At 39.4% G+C, this 9177-nt stretch overlaps 1 pseudogene; it reads right to left on the bottom strand.

Annotated features, from left to right (window-relative positions):
• Positions 1 to 7547: 7547 nt before the first annotated feature.
• LOC125474071 lies at positions 7548 to 7658 on the bottom strand (annotated as a pseudogene).
• Between the last annotated feature and the right edge of the window lie 1519 nt (positions 7659 to 9177).

The following is a 9177-nucleotide window of genomic DNA, read 5'->3' as shown; positions in this document are numbered from 1 at the left end:
CCAAAACTCCCTTTGGATAGGCGTTAGATCTATCGGCCAATTGTATTATTACCCCATCATTTTTCAATGCTCCTAAGTTCATAGATGCATAAATGGAATATGGCATAACATTTATAGAAGCACCTAAATCAAGCATGGCAGATTCAAATCTAGTATTCCCAATGACACAAGGAATGGTAAAGCTACCTGGATCTTTGCATTTGGGAGGTAGTTTGCGTTGCAAGATGGCGGACACATTCTCACCTACCTTTACCACTTCTTTAGTCGACATCCTCTTCCTAGTGGTACATAACTCCTTCAAGAACTTAGCATACCTCGGAACTTGCTTGATCGCATCTAACAAAGGTATGTTAACTTGCACTTTCCGAAATGTTTCAAGGATGTCCTTTTCGGCTTCTTCTTTCTTCATTTGCCTGAACCTACTAGGAAAAGGAACATTTGAAGGGAAAACATTAGTAGGAACTGAATTTAACACATTTTTACCTTTATTGGCCGAATTGGGCAGATTTGGGACCATAGGGACTTGCGGCAAAGGTGGAATCACCTTTGCCGTGGGCAACCTTGTTTCTTCCTCTTCCATTTGCAAAATTTCATCCTCGTTATGACCTGTTTTTGATGTAGGATCTGCCCCAACTTCCTTACCACTTCTTAGTGTGATTGCTTTGGCTGATTCGAAACCTCCCTTCGGATTTGGAATGGTGGAACTAGGGAGTTGTCCGGGATCTCGAAACTTACCTACAAACTCGGCAATCTGCCCAATTTGTTTCTCAAGTTGATCCACCCTCTTATCTTGGTTTTGCATAGCCTTCGCTTGATCTTCCTGCCCATTAGGCAACTTAGTTAGTATCTTAAGAAGTGCATCATTGTCAAGAGACGTACCTGAGGCACTTGGGCCGGATTGGGCTTGATTTTGGGGTGGGTCGTAGGTTTTGGGAAAGAACCCCGGGGGTTGTTGCCTAAAGCCTCCTTGGTTCTGAGGTTGCTGGGAATCCCTCCACTTGAAATTTGGGTGGTCTCGCCACCCCGGATTATATGTGTTGGAGTATGGATTATGTCTTGACTGATTTTGGCTTTGAAACCCAATGGCATTCGCACTCTCCCATCCGCCATTCTCGATAAGTTGAGGACACGTGTCCGTAGGATGTCCTTGCATGGAGCATACGCCACAAGAAGCTATGGTTTTGACTTTTGGACCTTCCACCACCTGAGAAATCAACGTAGTAAGGTTAGTCATTTGATTTTGAAGTTCAGTTATGGCACTTACCTCATTGACTTGGTGTTGCCGTGGGGGGTCTCTTTGTCCAACACCTTCGTATTGTTGTGCATTATGTGCTCGGTTGGCAATTAGAACTTTTGCAGCCCCCGGGGTTTTATCCACCAACGCACCTCCCGCCGAGGCATCAAGCATTTGGCGTTCCATGGGGAGGAGTCCTTCGTAGAAGTATTGAATGAGCAGCTCCTCCTTCATTTGATGCTGTGGACAAGAAGCAACAAGTGATTTAAAACGTTCATAATAAGAAGGAAACGATTCACCTTGATTTTGTTGGATACCACTAATCCGTTTCCTCAAGAGAATGATTCTTGAAGTTGGGAAAAACTTCTCCAAGAAAGCTCTTTTCATACTATCCCAAGATGTAACCGTTCCGGGTGCTAATTCGAAAAGCCAATCCTTTGCTTTTTCCAAAAGTGAGAATGGAAAAGCTTTCATCATCAGAATGTTCCCGTCAACATTTATGGGTGTCATGCTCGAACAAACAACCTCGAACTCCTTGAGATGCTTGTTGGGATCTTCCATGGAAAGCCCATGGTATTTCGGAATGTGGTGCAACAAGCTTGACTTCAACTCGAATTCATCGGTCTTGCCTTGGGCGGGCGCGGGGTATTGAATGCATAATGGTGCGGCATTGGCCAATCCCGAAGCGGAAAGCTCCTTGATTGTTCGGTTTTCTGCTGCCATGTCTTCTTCACCCACTGTTATCTTGGGTTCTTCTTCAGATTCAGAAACGGACTCGGAGCTTTCGCTTAATTCGCTAGGTTCTGAGTTCTTTCTCTTTCGTCTTAATTCTCGCTCGAAATCGGCGTTAAAGCTCGAGATATGTTCACGAATCGGATGAGAACTCCGAGTCATAAACTAGTACCTAAAACAAGAAACAAAACAAGATTAAAAAATCTGGAATAAAATAAAAACAAAAGAAAATGAAACAATCCAAGAGATTAGCAAAATTGCTAATCCCCGGCAACGGCGCCAAAATTTGATGCGTGATTTATGCGCACACAAATTAAACCCTCTTTTTGTCAATTGTAGTGAAGTGTATAAGTAGGGATCGTTCTGGACCGGGGATTAGGAGGGATTGTTAATCACTTGGATTTGACTTAAAAACGTAAAAACACAATATAAAACACTATTTAATGCTCGAAGAAAGCAAAACTAAAAATAAGAAAGATTAAGACTAAGACTTGAACGAAATAGGGGGGAAATTGGATTTGGACGAATTTAAACTAAAATGGATACTTGGAAACAAAACAAATTGTAAATATGGATTTGACGGAAATGAATGGATGGGAAGATAGCTAAGGGGTTCATCTCTGTACTTGTTATACTTGCATACAAAACGATTTCTAATTGCTTTTCAATAAACCATGAATTCTCAACGCCCCGGGTTAATTAGGTCCGCTTAAATTAACCGTCAAGTTTTCCTTAAGTTAATGAATTGGATGATTGCATACGACAACCCAAAGCATTCCTCACAAGTTCCCTACATGAATTGCATAATAGAGATACAAGCAAGAATCATTAAGTTCTTTGAAAACTATAAGTGTTGACGAGGCATTCGTTACTATGATTGCATGAAACTTATGCCAAGAATTTGTTTAACGTGATTGTTTATAAGCAACCTCCACTACTTGTGAATATAAGTTCATAACTATTACGTGAAACTCACTTATATTCTAGCGTCAAATTCATGCATGAAAATTAAGCGTCGACTCTCAATAAACATACATAAATAGGTTATCAATCAAATAGTTAAACAAATTGAATTCACAACTTATGAAACGTAATTAAAAGTAATCAAATCATATTGCAAGCATAAACATATATTTCGAATCACCCCCTAGCTAAGGGGGGTTTAGTTCCTCATACTTACAAAACAAAGAGAATTGAAATTAAACATTGAAATCAAAGAAACGCCTAAACATTCCAACAACTCAAACTTGAATTGTATGAACGTTTAGGCACTCTTCTCTTCCTCGTTGTTGTAGCACAAGGTCTAAGGATAGGTTGTGTGATGGTGTGAAGTGTTTTGGAGGGATGGGAAGTGGTTGGATAGTGGCTGCAATGGAGGAGAAAAACTGCACAGAAATGGAAGGATATGCACGGCAAAGGTTTGGGAAATGGTGTGTTTGTGTATGAAATGAGGAATTCCTTGAATGATGAGAATGCAAGGGCTTTTATAGGAGAATGAAGGTGTAAATGGCTGTTTGTTTAAGCATGCAAGTGGCTAATTAATGATGAACAAACAGCTAAGAAAGCATATGCAAGCTGGAATTGCATGTGAAGGTGTTGGAATGTCAATGTGTGTATGCATGTGTTTGGGAAGCTTTCTTGCTCATTTTCTGGATGCAATGATGAAGAATTTAATAATTAATGCATGTAGGTGGCTGAAATGATGAAGTATGAGTGGTGGAAATGAAAGGGAAAGCTAGAAAGACATGTGAAGATGATGGAATTTCAAAGGGAACCCACGGCATTGAAGGTTTTGGTGCATGTGTTGGCTGTTTTGTGTTGTGAATTATGATGAATGCATGTGAGTTAAAGAGGGAGAATGTGGTGAAATGATGAAGTAGGAAGGTGGAATAAATGGTGATGCATGAGATGGAATGATGAAAAGCTTGGAAAAGGAAGGGTAGGCCACGGCAACAAGGGAGTGTTTGGAGAATGAATGCAATGATGAAGAGTGAATAAAGAATGCATGTAGGGTTAGCTAGGTTGTGTGATGATGAGTGTATGTGGATGATTTGTGGTGAAATGATGAAAGAATAAGTGCATGTGTGTGTGAGTGGTGGTAGTGGGGTGAATTATAATGAATGCATGTGGAATAAAGATGGAGAAGGTGGTGTAATGATGCATGGTTGTAGTTTAGGGTGTTGAATATGGATTTGCATGGCTTTTGAAGTGATTGTGGGCTTTGGAATTGGAAGGAAATGCATGGCCTTGGGGTTGGTTTAAGAGAGAATGGGCTAGGCCCTTTGTTTTATGTCCAAAGTGAATACAAGGCCTTCAAATTCGTCCAACATTTTGGCTCCAATCATATGCTATCCATTCCAAGCCCAATTTTGCTCCAAAATGCTCCAAAATGCATCTTTTTGCTTCCTTAGCCATATGAACCTAAAAACACACGAAAATGGCTTAAACTACTAAAACAATTATGAATTAACAACATAGATGCACGAAAACAAGCTAAGTAAGTCGCCTAAATATGCTCCTATCAGAGACATTTGATCAAATCCACACATCATATGGTTGATCATATCCAAGTGAAACAAACTCAAGAAATAGGTAGATGAATGAGTGTAAACTGATTTAACAAACATGGACTTGGTTTAGCAATGGTGAAATCGAATCCCTAGCTTCATCTCCATTGGTACTATCCCATTTTATTAGTTGTTGATTCATTTAATTGTGTTTACTTCATTTTCTAGTGTTTTCAAGTTACAACAACAAATCTGCTTAATTTGATTAGTTTCATTCATTTCATAGAGTTCTTGCAAAACAAGTGATTATATAGGATCAATTAGTCCCTGTGGATTCGACACCCTTACTTGTGCCATTGTACTAAACATATTCTAGCATTAGGAAGGAATTATAACTCAACAAAACTGGCGCCGTTGCCGGGGACTGATTTCAGTCCCTTGTAATTGCTTGTTTGCTATTTAAAATTTGTTCATTTCATTGTTGTTTGCTATTTAAACTTTGTTCTTTTCATTGTAGGTAGATTCTTGATTTTCATTCAAACTTGTGTTACTTTGTTTCAGGTAGTATATGTCAAATAGACTTGTTGAGTTAGGCCAAAGAATTGAACGGTTAAAGGGCCACACTTTGGACAACTTTGTGCCATCAAGTTCCTCCATTATCCGTGAAGAAGAAGAAGGGAATTCACCTAGATCAACAAGTAAAGGATCTAAGCAATTAATTGGGAAAGAGAATAAGAGATGGCGGGCAACCAAGAAGAACTTCGAGCTTTGGAGGACTTTGCTCAACCAATCATACCAAATTCACCTTCATGCATCTTGCTGCCCACAGAAGCTAGAAACTATGATCTTAAATCTTCACATTTCCATATGTTTCCCTCATTTTATGGCTTACCTAATGAAGACCCTTTAGCTCATATTAAAGAGTTTTACAATGTTGTGAGTGGTTTACCTTTGCAGGGAGTAAGTGAAGCAAATTTGAGGATGAGAGTGTTTCCTTACACCTTGAAAGATAGGGCCAAGAGTTGGTTGATGACTCTAACACCAGGTTCCCTCATGTTGAGTATATTTCCTTCTTAATGCTAGAATATGTTTAGTATAATGGCACAAGCAAGGGTGTCGAATCCACAGGGACTAATTGGACCTATGTAATTACTTGTTTTGCAAGAACTCTACGAAATGAATCAAACTAATCAACTTAGGCAGATTTGTTGTTGTAACTTGAAAGTATAAGAAAATGAAGTAAACACAAATAAATGAATCAACAACTAGTACAATGAGATAGTTCCAATGGAAATGAAGCTAGGGATTCAGTTTCACCATTGCTCAACTAAGTCCATGTTTGTTAAGTTAGTTGATACTCATTCATCTACCTATTTCTTGAGTTTGTTTCACTTGGATATGATCAACCATATGATGTGTGGATTTGATCAAATGTCTCTAATCATGAACCTAATTGTGATGTGCAACTTTGGTTCCTAATCAAAAGTATGTAGTGCACAAGAAACTTTCATAAAACCAAAGGGAACACTCGGCAGGATGTTTGCCAAACATTCCCTTCATTCATTCACAAATCCACCAAGATTAGACATGATGTATGCTTTAATCTTGGCTAAATAACCTGTGGTTAATTCAAATGGTGATCAAGCATACAAATCAACTCACAAATTCACAATTATATCAGAGAATGAAACAAGAATTAGATGGATAAACTGAGCATTCTAACTTGATTACATGGCAAACTTTGCAAGGCTACATCGAATCCCTAGGGGAAGATTAGTTACACTTCATGTTTACAAAGGTTTGACATAAAAATAAATAACATGAGTGAACATAGAATTAAGAAGAAGAAACCTTTGAAGCAAAACTGATGTTGAATTCCTTGAAGAGTGGCCTTCGGGGTTGGTTCTCCAAGTGTGATGCAAATGAACTAACTCGGCTTGGTATGTTTTCTGCAAATGGGAGAGCAAATGGGCAGAGAATGGACAGAGAATAGGGTGAAATGGAGCGGCTATGTGTGAATAAATGAAATGAATGCAGAACCCTTTGATGTGTGAAGTGTGCCTAGTTTTATAGGAAGGAATGCGGCTGCCAACATTCAGATTGGATCTCCTCTGCACAAGTGAGCTGGAAGAGCATAAAATGAGCTGGAATTGATGGGTTTCTGAGGTGGTGGACGCACGGCACTAGGGAAAGATGCATGAATGTTGTTTGTTTAATTGAGCTACATGTGCACTTGCTGCAACAAGTGAGTGGTAAATCTGGAAGTGGTTGTACAGGCTGGAAAGGGAAAGAAAGCACACGGCATGGACAAAGGGGGCGCTGGAATCACATGGAATGATGGGATGAATGGATTTCTGGAATGATGGATGCAAGGAATGGACATGATCTGCAGGTATGTGGTTTATTTAATCAAAATGCATGTGGATTTCTGCAAAGATGAAGTGGAGAAAGGTAAAGGAATGCACGATCAGGTTGTGGACATGCATGTGAATGCATGTTTTGATGTTTAGAAGTGCATAATCTGACTTGAAACCACATGGGATTTGCATGACATGATTGTGTTTGTTGGTGGAAATATGGCTGAATGTTTTAGTTAATGGGAGTGGGTGTTTTTGGTGCAAAATGGAGCTGGACAAGGCAAGGGAATACACGGCACAAGTTATGTGGAATAACAAGGTGTCCGCATGTTTTTGCCTTGTTTAGAACCACCCAATGTGACTCCAATGCACCACTTTCCTAATCACATCTTCTCTTGAATTTCAGCAGCCACATTAGTCCTAGATTCCTCATATTTGGACTTCAAATTAATTCCCAAGAACCCTTTCCACGTTTGGAATAATGCTCAGCTACCAAAAGGAATGTTTTTACTTCATTTGCCTTCCCATTGATCCAAATTCACCCTTGGCTGCACACTAACACCAAATAATGTAAAATGCAACTAGTTTAATCCAAAACAATCACAAAGACGCCAAATAAGGAAGAAATAAATGCATGCAAAATGTGACTTATCACCTCACTACATGGGATGCCGTGGCTAAGAAGTTCTTGGAGAAGTTCTTTTCCACTCAAAAGACAGCCACATTAAGGGGACAAATCTTCAACTTCAAACAAGATGATGGAGAACCTTTCAATGAGTGTTGGGAGCGTTTTAAAGGCCTCTTGTTGCAATGTCCACACCATGGGTTACCTTTTCACTTACAAATGCAAATTTTCTATGATGGACTAACCCAAACATGTCAATCAACTGTTGATAATGCAGCAGGTGGAGCATTGAAGAAAAAGAATGCTCAAGAGTCATATAACATTTATGAGATGTTGGGGTCTAATGCTCAACAAGTTCTAATCATGAGCTTTTGTTGCAGGTAGCTAAGGAAGATTGAATCCGTGTTCAATACATATAACTCAAGTTGGAGAGATCATCCCAACCTTTCATGGAAGAACAACAATCAATTCCAAAATTTCCAACCAAAACCTGCCACTACCCTTGAAGATACGGTTAACTTGTTAGCCCAAAACACCTTGCAATTCCAACATTCCACAAATAGCACTCTCCAACAACATTCAGCGGCTCTAACCAAAATGGAGACACAATTGGGGCAGATTGCAGATGCCTTGAACCAAAGAGAAGTTGGAAAGTTTCCAAGCCAACCCGTGATACTCCAAAGGAACCAAGAGCAAGCCAAAGCAATCACTACACTTAGAAGTGGTAAGGTTATTGATAATAGAGTTGGCAATGAAGTTACTAATGAATATGATCATGTGAATGCAGGTGTTACTCAAGGAGACAATGAGAAACCAAATGAGGAACCAAGCCATGCTACTTCCTCATTTGAAGCACCAAATCTTCACAAGGCCGAGAAACCATACACTCCACCAATACCATTCCCTGGAAGACTTGCCAAGAGCAAGCAGGATAAGTCATTCAAGGAAATTTTTGATATACTAAGCAAAGTGAATGTTAACTTACCTTTGCTTGATGTCATTAGGAACATGCCGGCATATGGGAAGTTCTTCAAGGAGTTAAACAGCTACAAAAGGAAGTATGGACCACATGAGAAGGTAGTGGTGTCTGAGAATGTGAGTGCAGTTTTGCAAAGAAAACTTCCACCAAAGCTCAAGGATCCAGGAAGTTTCTCTATCAACATCACCATAGGGGACAAGAAAGTAGAGAAGGCAATGCTTGATTTGGGTGCTAGCATCAACTTAATGCCTTATTCAGTGTACCTTCAACTAGGGTTGGGAGATTTGAAAGCCACCACTGATGCGAAAATTATACGCACACAAATTAAACCCTCTTGTTGTCAAATTGTAGTAAGGATGCAAGTAGGGATCGTTCTAGATCAGGGATTAGGAGGGCTTGCTAAAACCTCGAAACTGACTTAAAAACTTAAAAACACAATATAAAACACTAAACTTGACTCAAAGAATGCAAAACTAAAAGTTAAAACACTTAAACAAACCTAAAACCCAAAACAGCAACTAGAAGACTCAAAACTGCCTAAAAACCACTTTCTGGGCAGTTCTGAGCACCTACACTAGTTTGGACGAAATTGGATGAAAACTTGAATCAAAATACTTAGAAACACAAATCAAAACACTTTCTAACTATATTGGACAATACAAAGACTCAAAGGACTCAAAACAAGTTCAAAAGACTCAAAACTGCCTAAAAACACTAACTAGGCAGTTTCTGACCTTAAACCC

This window comes from the organism of the source record quoted next, unplaced genomic scaffold (genome assembly GCF_019419815.1).
Source record: "Pyrus x bretschneideri cultivar Hongxiangsu unplaced genomic scaffold, Pyrus_bretschneideri_v1 Contig118, whole genome shotgun sequence".
In the NCBI taxonomy this organism is placed as follows: Eukaryota; Viridiplantae; Streptophyta; class Magnoliopsida; order Rosales; family Rosaceae; genus Pyrus; species Pyrus x bretschneideri.
Note: the sequence above shows the minus strand (reverse complement) of the source record. Positions and strands in the feature narration are given on the sequence as shown.